The 9,071-nt window shown below is 36.2% G+C and overlaps 1 long non-coding RNA gene across 2 annotated transcripts; it reads right to left on the bottom strand.

The window, feature by feature from the left end:
- Window positions 1-260: 260 nt before the first annotated feature.
- On the bottom strand, window positions 261-8,679 carry LOC115923179. Of its 2 annotated transcripts, XR_004063837.1 has the most exons (4): window positions 8,395-8,679; window positions 3,773-3,800; window positions 2,242-2,290; window positions 261-318 (listed from the first exon to the last, which is right to left on the bottom strand). It is a non-coding gene; the product is annotated as an uncharacterized LOC115923179 (long non-coding RNA). The 2 variants fall into 2 exon arrangements; XR_004063833.1 differs by lacking the exon at window positions 261-318 and having other exon boundaries at window positions 1,980-2,290; window positions 8,395-8,670.
- Between the last annotated feature and the right edge of the window lie 392 nt (window positions 8,680-9,071).

The following is a 9,071-nucleotide window of genomic DNA, read 5'->3' on the forward strand; positions in this document are numbered from 1 at the left end:
AGTTCAAAATAGTTCAAGATAGTTCAAAATAGTTCAAGATAGTTCAAGATAGTTCAAGATAGTTCAAGATAGTTCAAGATAGTTCAAGTGCAAGTTCAAGTGTAAGTTCAAGTGCAAGTTCAAGTGCAAGTTCAAGTGTAAGTTCAAGTGTAAGTTCAAGTGCAAGTTCAAGTTCTTTGGAGAGTTCTTTGGAGAGTTCTTTGGAGAGTTCTTTGGAGAGTTCTTTGGAGAGTTCTTTGGAGAGTTCTTTGGAGAGTTCTTTGGAGAGTTCTTTGGAGAGTTCTTTGGAGAGTTCTTTGGAGTGTACCACCCTCGGTCCTGCAAAAGACAGAAAGGAATAGAAAAAAAAATTAATTAAATTCAATAGACACGTCTGGGCAATTCTTGAGAAATCATCAAGGAGCTCGTATCTATTGAAATGAGAATGACTTAATTATTAAATCACTATTGCTTCAAAATAGACTTCCCCTTTAAGTCAACATAGATATGTGCCAGATCCAGCCCCATTCACTTTTTACATGATTGAAAAGCCCTGATAAGGGCTCGTTTGTACCATATTATGAAGTTTATGAATTAATATGGATTATAGATTAGAATCTAGAATATACTTACTTTAATTAGAGCGATGCTGGAAAGTGTGCTTAGATGTTAAGTACTTGTAATCTGGCATTTTCGTAAGTAAGAAGACCAGCCACTATCGCTTTTGCAACAGCGCTGTGTTGTGTGCATCTATTAAATGCAGTGCACAATTTATCGTCACCACTAGTGCGGGCGCGGGTGCCAGCGGTCTATTAAGGCAAGCCGGGATTTGCGGAACCAGAAGATAGTCTCAGTGGAGCATCCCGAGACCAAAATAAAGTCATAGTCATATAGTCATAGTGATAAAACACCCTAAATGTAAAAAATCTGCTCACAAAAACTAAAAGGAAACCAAAACCCAAGGAGAAAATCATCTCATACGAAAGAGTAATATGAGAGAAGCAATTTCAAAAAAGTTTCATCAAAATCGGCTATAAAATAAGAGAGTTATGAAAGTTTGAAAACACTTGTTGTACTTTCTATGGGGATCCTCAAATTGGCAACGCAAATACAAATAGTGAGCCCTCATCCAATGCTTAAAGATACTATGTCCCTTTTGCAGCCAACATCAAATTCTGAAGAACTTTGCAGAAATTATGAATATGTCATGTATGTCCTATCTGTCAAATTTAAACATTAGCAGTGTCCTAATATTCATATTATGCAAAGAAACCCGTTTACTTGCTAGACTAGCTTCACTGTCAGACACTATTGAGTGACTCACTGGCTTTTTTCTTCTTTGGTAATAACATACATGTACATAAAATGAGCTGTAAAGGGTATATGAACATTTGTCAACATCAATATCCCACTTCTGCTTGTAATGGCCAAAATTAAACTGATTGAATCTTTGCGCAGCATAAAATGTACGACCATTCGGTACAATGGTCTGAAAATAAGACCATTACTTACTGGCTCTATAGTTCTTAAGTCGATTCGACAACTAATAGTTGTTATTTTCCAACTTAAAGACATTTTCAAGCCCCCCCCCCCCTTTTTTTAGGGAAGTTCTAAATTAGTATTATCTTTCAAATGCCGTTGGAATGTAACCTCCTCATTTTGTTGGCCTGCAAATGGGACATAGTACCTTTAAAGGTAAAGACCAGTTTTGGTCATGCGATTGCATTGGGACGCTAAACATGTAAACAAAAATTAATGGCCTAACTCAAATCTTTTGGGACCCATAAAATAGCTTTGACTTAGACAAATTTTGATTTAGGAGGGTTATAAAATAATGGGACAAAACAGGATGGGCTACGTGTAGACATTCAACCATAGCAATTTTTGACTTATCCCAGTTCGACTTAGGCAAGGTCACCTGTACTATATGTTTTGCATTGGACTAAAATCAAAATACATCTATACGTTTGCACTAGGTGTTCAATGAAAAAAACTTTTTCTTCTTTATCAACTCCTTACATAATTCACTATGGATTCTCTTCAAATTTTGGCTACACCCAATGGAAGAGTATTATGAATTGTCCACAAAATTATGTTGCATACCTACGGAAGTGTCAAAAATGTTATATAGAAATTTCATTAAGCCATAGCTTTCCTATTCCGCGTTCAATTATGTTCCCAATTATGCAGATCTGTTTCATTCCATTGTAGCTTTAATTTAAAAACTACTTGACTTCAGCCTTCTTAAGCAGATCAACTTACTCTCTGCAACTCTCTGCAACTCTCTGCAACTCTGAAAACAGTCAATAACCTGAAAGAAAAAAAGAAAAGAAAAAAACAATTGCATTTCATGAAATACCAATATGAATATATTACACAAATAAATACAAATAGTGAGCCCTCATCCAATGCTTAAAGATACTATGTCGGTCCCTTTTGCAGCCAACATCAAATTATGTAGAACTTTGCAGAAATTATGAATATGTCATGTATGTCCTATCTGTCAAATTTAAACATTAGCAGTGTCCTAATATTCATATTATGCAAAGAAACCCGTTTACTTGCTATACTAGCTTCCCTGTCAGACACTATTGAGTGACTCACTGGCTTTTTTCTTCTTTGGTAATAACATACATGTACATAAAATGAGCTGTAAAGGGTATATGAACATTTGTCAACATCAATATCCCACTTCTGCTTGTAATGGCCAAAATTAAACTGATTGAATCTTTGCGCAGCATAAAATGTACGACCATTCGGTACAATGGTCTGAAAATAAGACCATTACTTACTGGCTCTATAGTTCTTAAGTCGATTCGACAACTAATAGTCGTTATTTTCCAACTTAAAGACATTTTCAAGCCCCCCCCCCCCCTTTTTTTTAGGGAACTTCTAAATTAGTATTATCTTTCAAATGCCGTTCGAATGTAGCCTTCTCATTTTGTTGGCCTGCAAATGGGACATAGTACCTTTAAAGGTAAAGACCAGTTTTGGTCATGCGATTGCATTGGGACGCTAAACATGTAAACAAAAATTAATGGCCTAACTCAAATCTTTTGGGACCCATAAAATAGCTTTGACTTAGACAAATTTTGATTTAGGAGGGTTATAAAATAATGGGACAAAACAGGATGGGCTACGTGTAGACGTTCAACCATAGCAATTTTTGACTTATCCAAGTTCGACTTAGGCAAGGTCACCTGTACTATATGTATTGCATTGGACTAAAATCAAAATACATCTATCATTTGCACTAGGTGTTTAAACAAACTTTTTCGGAAACGTTGTGGAATCGATCACAAAAGGTTGATCATCTAGCATATACGGTAAGTATTGGTGTGTACTGAAAGGTTGTGGATCATCAAAATGATGAGAAATTTGACCCAGTCATGGTAAAGTTACAAGCACTGTACACAGAAAGATGTATATGGGACTATGCGACACATGCGCGATATCTATCCACTCCGGATAGATATAATTTACCAAATATATCAATTAGTATCAAAATTTGTATCATCAGGTATTAGTCAAAACATATTCTTTCACATGATTGGTAATAAAAGGTACCATTTCATTTTTTGAGAGGGGGGCGTTTCCAAAACTGGTCTATACCTTTACTGACATAATTAAAAGTAACTTGGTAGTGTCCAAAAAGTTATATAGACAATTTCTAAAAGCCATAGCTTTCGTATTCTGCATTCAATTGTTCCCAATTATGCGGATCTGTTTCATTCCGTCATAGCTTTAATTTAAAAACTACTTGACTTCAGCCTTTCTAAGCATATCAACTTACTTTCTGCAACTCTTGAACTCTCAGTAACCTAAAATACAAACAAAAAAAACAAAAAAATTACATTTAATAAAATACCAATATGAATATATTACAATAAATACAAATAATGAGCCCTCATTCATAATGCTAAATGACATAAATAAAACAAGTCAACGCAAAGCATAGCATCCCCTCGCAGGGTACATACTGGGAAATCAAACTTAGGCCATGTTTTGATGCCATGTACTTTCATATCAAATTTGATTAAAATCCGTCAAACATTACTAAAGTTATCAATTTCAGAAACCAGATTCGCATATTTAATGAGCTATGACCTTTGACCTATATACTGGGAAATCAAACTTAGGCCGTGTTTTGATTAGGCCTGAGTCATGTCGGGATTTTCATAAACCGGGTCCCGACGGCCTTGCACCTATCGGGACCCGGTGTCCCGAAATCAGCTCGCAGGATTTGTCACTTGCCTCTATAAAAAGCGCATATCATGATTATTATCATCAGTATGTCCCTTAAAAGTGACCTTTTTTATCAATCAAATCAATTAACTAATGCATACCTCGGCTCAGATCGGTATATTCTTCCATTTGACATTATTTTCATCCATGATTGGCGATGTTTAGTGCCATTATCGTGCCTCTAAAAGTAAAAAAACTGGGGCAAAAATAGAATGACAACGTTCCAGCCGCCATTTTGATTTATGCAGGTTGAATAAATCTGGTCAAAAAATATGAATGTTAGAATAATAAAACAGCTTTCTAAAAAATTCTTCTTTACAATATACCGATCATATAATTTTTTAAAGACAAAATAAATATTTATCTCTTATTTTAAACATCGCATGCTTTTTTTTAAAAGCTGAAAATTACTTGGTAATCACGAAGTTTCGATACGGATAGCTGTTGCAAGGCAAGTTCAGACTAGTCTCGGAAAAATGCGCAGTGCTCGTCGTTAGCTGTAATGCGTGCCAGAACGAACCCAAACAAAGACGTGATCGTAACGAGAAAAAAATCATTAAAAACTACGAGAGCGCAATTGGAAAGACAACTACTGCTCAAAATTACCATAATCGGGTACATAACTTGGACAAAGAATTCAATAATCGCCCAAGAAATGCCACAGAAATTGTGATAATCGAGGAGTAACTGGGTACATTTTTATCGCCTGCTGCAAATACTAGAATCCTTTGTTATACTGCTTTTCACCGTAGAGGGCGGTATTTGGTTTCTATAGCCTCGTGTTCAATTTAAACACGTGTAATTCTGACATATCAGCAGGCCCATTCGGATAATGATTGTACCTGTAGTAACTCCTTAAATATCACTATTTATGTGGCTTTTCTTGGACAACTATTGTATTCTTCCTCCAAGTTATGTATCTGCTTACGATAATTTTGAGTAGTTGTCTTTCCAATTGTGCTCTCGTAGTTTTTAATGATTTTTTTCTCGTTACGATCACGTCTTTGTTTGGGTTTGTTCTGATACGCATTACAGCTAACGACGAGCACTGCGCATTTTTCCGAGACTAGTCTGAACTTGCCTTTTATACCATGTACCTTCCTATCAAATTTCATTAAAATCCGTCAAACATTACTAAAGTTATCGAATAGAAACCAGATTTGCACATTTAATGAGCTATGACCTTTGACCTACATACTCCGAAACTGAACTTATGCTGTATTTTGATAGCATGTACCTTCATATCAAATTTGATTAAAATCTGTCAAACATTACTAAAGTTATCGATCGGAAACCAGATTCGCATATTTAATGAGCCATGACCTTTGACCTACATACTCCGAAATTGAATTTATGCTGTGTTTTTATACCATTTACCTTCATATCAAATTTCATTAAAATTGGTCAAACATTACTAAAGTTATTGATTTTAAACCAGATTCGCATATTTAATGAGCTATGACCTTTGACCTACATACTCGGAAATTGAACTTATGCTGTGTTTTTATACTATGTACCTTCATATCGAATTTCATGAAAATCCATCAAATAATACTAAAGTTATCAAACAGAAACCAGATTCGCATATTTAATGAGCTATGACCTTTGACCTACATACTCCAAAATTGAACTTATGCTATGTTTTTAAACCATGTACCTTCCTATCAAATTTCATTAAAATCCGTCAAACATTACTAAAGTTATCGAATAGAAACCAGATTCGCATATTTAATGAGCCATGACCTTTGACCTACAAACTCCGAAATTGACCTTATGCTGTGTTTTTATAGATCTACCATTTACCTTCATATCAAATTTCATTAAAATCCGTCAAACATTACTAAAGTTATTTATTTTAAACCAGATTTGTTACGGCACAAAGAAGGAAGGGCATCGAGCAGCATATTAATACAGGGGTCTAGATCCCCTCCTTCTTTGGCGAGGCGATAATTATTATCCCATGACTTTTACAAGCCGATCGCCTGTCAGCTGTGACCTGTCTAATTATCAACTATCAAGATATTTATGATTGGAATTAGAAATTAATAGATCTAGACTAGATCTAGGTCTAGTCTAGATCTATGATCTAGGTAGGGAGGCCAATGCCCAAATCTAACTTTTTAATTACTAATTTGTTTATAATAAAACAAACATTAAAAGAAAGCATTTTCTTTCACTAAGAAAACTCACCCATCTGCCGACTCCAGAAGTTCCATAAAATAGGAGATATCCAGCTAGTTCCTATGAGGTTCCTTCTACGCCTGGCCGTACGTAAGAGCCTTGAAACAATCAATTTCAATTACGTTGAGAATTAGACAGGCCCGAGGGAATGGGCGTGTCATCATGGTCATTGCCCGGACAACAAGTTCAAAACTTCGCGCGAAAGTACATTCATCATCACCGGCTAGCCTTGAATTAGTCGCACACACCGACACAGTACTGCAGGCCAGGTACGGTAATTGCATGCAAGCCGCGATCGACCATGCTAGCCATGGCATGGAGGGTCAAAACATAATGGAGAGAAAGCTCGAAAGCCACTCATTGTAAATTAAGAAAGTAATTAAAAATTAAATAAATAAATAGGCCTACCTTAGTTTTGTGATGTATTCCAATTACTATTTCCTCAGACATCAGTAAAGATCTGACACTGCATTATCATCGATCGATAAATCCAACTTGCACTTGCATGCAGCGATCACAATACGGAATCAAATATGACTGCACGCATTGATAGACGTGTACTACTTACGGAGATATTTCTCTCCCTCTCTCTCTCTCTCTCTCACTAACCATATGATGATATCATACACTAAAACACACACGCTCAAATCATGGCATTCATTACACTTCTCAATTGGAGTATAGACTGCTCACGTAGACTTTTTTTTTTTTTACTGAAATGTCTTTTTTTACACTTCTCATACATTACTGCACGACACTGGTGTCTAGTGCTGAGAAAAAGGTACTATGTGTGAGACTACGTCAAATTTGTTTTGCGCGCGATGAGACCGGAGCTCATAAATATTCATATTATGATGTCGCAAGACTTCTATTTGGGGCTCAAACAATGAGGTCTCTGTTCACAATTTTCCTTCTCAATTTGAGATGGCTCTAGCTAGTATGGGGCTCAAACCAACGCAAGATTGACAAAAACATCGTACTCTATCTACCTTCGAATGTGCAGTTTGTAAAAATCTGCAATTAAAAAGATATAATCTTTTTTCGTTATATTTTCTAGTTGTTAAAAGTGACATTTGTGCACATCTGATATGTTAATCTCTTTCAAAAGTTCTTTGATATTAAATTGGTTCCATATTTTTAGGATCTACCTTCAGTCATTGAGAAGGATTTTAGTGAGCTAACCTCATCACCCTCTAGTTTCTCTTGTGCGTCCGTTTTTTTCGTCTGCTAGCCCAATTATTGGATCAAAATACGTCAAAATCTGCAAGATCGTCAATAAATGGTGAAAGATCGTTACAGATCCGTGATTATAGGTATGTTGTGGAGTGTTTAATTGTGTATTTGTTATACATTTTATTCCATAGACCCTAGATATTTGTTTTCTTTTTTTTCCCCTTTTTTTTTCTTCTGGTAATTTTCTGACTTGGAGTTGGACGACGAGCGCACAAATCGTAGGCGTAGAAGCCTTACGCCCGGGCATTGGCCTCCCTAATCTAGGCCTATAGTCAGATAGATCTAGTATCTAGATCTAGTAGTAGTATAGTACTAGGCCTAGATCCCTACGGACTTACGGTTTTTAATTTATAACAACACTGACCTAGATCTAGAACTAGATCTAGACTAGGTCTACGGTCTATTGGGGGAAATGAGTATGGTAAAACCGGTCACTCAAAGTCAAACTGAGTCAAAGATTTTCACTTTTTTGAAACACTTCCTTTTTGTTTTTCGTAGGGCTTCAAAATTCAATCACAATCACACTCGCTGAGCTGATGATATTACACGTAGACCCTAGGCTATACATGTATACGTAAGATGTATCGCATCTCAGACTTGATTTGTAACTGCAAACATTATTATAGATATAAACAAAGTCAATGCCTTTAAAAGTTTAATACACTCACACACTTATGCGATAACGCAAAATCTCCAACAAACTAATAAGAAAGGATTCACGATAAAGTAATACAATAGCAACAACCGATTTCTTACCAAAGCTAAGCTAGCAATCAGCACAACAGCACAAAACAGCAGTACTCGGATACTCATATGACCATGAGTACGAGTGTGCATGCAATTCGAATCGGCCAAAATCTTGGTCAGATTAAATTCGCCCTACAGACAATTCGCCCAGTATATTTCTCGCGCATATAATTTCTCACGAAATGCATGATTTTGCGTGTTTATATCTAAGGGAAAAGGAATGTCAAAACAATGGATATCTGATACCTTGTCGTTTAGGCCATGTAAAAAGAATATACATGTTTAGCGTCCCCGCCCACTTCTTTTTTGGGGGCAGCCTCCTACACTGTCGCTCATAAAGGTGGAATATTTTTTTTTTATCCGGAATTTATGGAATTATTTTAAAAATAATTTAAAAATACTAGATCTAGATAAATAATAGTATAATTCTCAGATTTTATTGAACAATGATTTGCCAATGTGTGTTTTGCGTGACTGCTAAATCATGTATATGCTCCTATGCTTATCAACTAGGGGACCTATGCCCTTAAGTCATAAATGACAGTAATGAGGATTAATGCCCCACAAAAGGGCCCTTATAGCACATCGACACGGTTTTGATCCTGGGGCCTCACAGTTACGAGGCCATTGCTTTGTCACTGAACCATGACTGTACGCAGCGGGGGCTAGGGTAGGGGGCAGTTTCC

Source organism: Strongylocentrotus purpuratus, unplaced genomic scaffold (assembly GCF_000002235.5).
Source record: "Strongylocentrotus purpuratus isolate Spur 01 unplaced genomic scaffold, Spur_5.0 spur5_contig_29, whole genome shotgun sequence".
NCBI lineage: Eukaryota > Metazoa > Echinodermata > Echinoidea > Camarodonta > Strongylocentrotidae > Strongylocentrotus > Strongylocentrotus purpuratus.